This window comes from Miscanthus floridulus, unplaced genomic scaffold (genome assembly GCF_019320115.1).
Source record: "Miscanthus floridulus cultivar M001 unplaced genomic scaffold, ASM1932011v1 fs_276_4_5, whole genome shotgun sequence".
NCBI lineage: Eukaryota > Viridiplantae > Streptophyta > Magnoliopsida > Poales > Poaceae > Miscanthus > Miscanthus floridulus.
This window is the reverse complement of record NW_027096505.1, coordinates 2238-4474: the sequence shown is the minus strand read 5'-3', so window position 1 is coordinate 4474 and position 2237 is coordinate 2238.

Below are 2237 nucleotides of genomic sequence, written 5' to 3'. Positions count from 1 at the left end.
CAAAACCAACAAAATAAATTGATAGAGAATGATTTTAGAAAATTTTAGGAAAAAAATCATCAGATTTGGAGTTAGTATGAGGAAGAAAAACTAGTTACAAAGTTGACCCACAGATTAAAAAAAGAAATCACACTGTTCACTATGATCATGTAAGGATCATCTAAAATAGTGTGATTTCTCTTTTTAATCTATGGGTAAACTTTGTAACTAGTTATTCTCTCTCATAATAACTCCAAATGTGATTGTTTCTTTTCCTAAAAATTTCTAAAATTATGCTTCAGCATTTAAGTTTGATCAAACTTGGATGTGACAATGTTTTACACATTTAAAATTTTGAAATTTAAAATTTGACAAGTTCAAACCAAAATTTCAAACCCTAAATGATTTCAGATGTAAAAGTGATGAATACAAAAGTTGTTCAACTCATCAAGATCTACAACTTTTATTTTGGTTATCTTGTCATTTCACAAAATTTGAACCTTTCAAATTTGAAATTTTAAAAAATGACAAGTTCGAACCAAAATTTGAGACCCAAATTGATTTCAACATAAAAAGTGATGAATACCAAAGTTGTTCAACTCATTAATATCAACAACTTTTATTTTAGTCATCTTGTCATTTGACAAAATTTGAACCTTTCAAATTTGAAATTTGAAAAAATGACAAGTTCGAACCAAAATTTGGACCCCCAAATCATTTCAACTGAAAAAGTAATGAATACCAAAGTTGAATAACTCATGGAGATCGACAACTTTTATTTTGGTAATTTTATAATTTGTTAAATTCTTAGTACACATTGTTCACACAAACATACATGAATGTAGTCTCACACACACATACATGAATGTAGTCTCACACACATACATAAATGTTGTAACACCCCAGGTGTTTGGCTTCCACATTTGCACTTGCATTTCATGAACATGAGCATCATTCATCCATTCATAAGCTTGTATTGCCTGAAACATGATTTCGAAACATTACAACATGTTGCATATTTCATGTGTGTTGTTTCTTTTATGAAATGAAAGGTGTGCAACACTTAAGTGCAACATGTGCAACTCACTTTAGTGAAATATGGTTAGTTAATACTATGCAACAAGATCATGAAACATGTGAAACATGACTATGAAACAAATGTAACATTTCATGTGATTTTCATTGTTTCAGTACATACGATGCTTGATTCTTGTGTGACCAATGTGTGGTGTGGCTAAAAATTCTCTTAAACAACTTAGTGACACCTAGAATGTCATTTGGAACATTGTTCATGTTGAGCATGTTGCCTAATTGTGATTTCAAATAGTGGTTTGACTTGTTTTGACTCCTGAACCCTTTTTGTTTGACTGTTTAAAAAGTGTGGCTTAGAATGTTTGCATGTCTGAGCAACCTAAAACAAAGTTGTAGCAAATTTTATAAGGAACAAACTTTGTTTAGAAGCCAAGTTATGAAAATGTGCACAACATGTTCAAAAAGGACCCACAAGTTAGTATTGAAGGCTGATTCAACACTTGAAAATATTTCTAAGTCCTAAATGCAATTTTAGTTGGATCGAGCTGACTTTGGCTTGATATAACTCGTGATCCATTGAGATTTAGCTATTGATTTCTAAAGCAAAGTTGTAGCCCTATCATAGCTCTACAACTTTCATGTATAATGTTTGCATAGATTCTTCCCGGTTGAGGAGATCAAAGGCTATCAATCCTTGCTCTCAGGCTGATCAGTTAAATGAATGTGAGCTACAGTACCTAACAGAATTCAGAAAACGAGCGCCGCGTGGGTGACACTCATCGCCGGCCACCTGACCACGCTGCCACGTGCCGCGGCCGTCCTGGCGCTGCTGGCCATGACATGAACACCCCCACACGCCTGTCCGACCGGCTCATAGTCCATTTTTCATTTCCTTCGCCCTCCACCACGAGCAGCAACCGAGCAGCGCCGCTCCACCATTGCCGAGCAGCTCCGCCGTCGCCTAGCTTGCTCGCCGCCGCAAAAACGTGAACCCCAGCTCGTCCACAACTCCGTCATGTCCTCCTCTACCTCCTCCACCTCTTAGCTGAGCCGATTGAGTCTTGGTAAGGGCACATTGGCTGTTTCCACCACCGCCCGCCATGATAGGGTCTCGCCGGAGTTGGAGCTCTACGCGGCCAACTACCATCGAGGCCTTCTCGTCCTCCTCTCTTTGCTTGGGTAGCACCATAGCGACCCCTTGAAGCTCATACCAAGCTCGGTTGAGG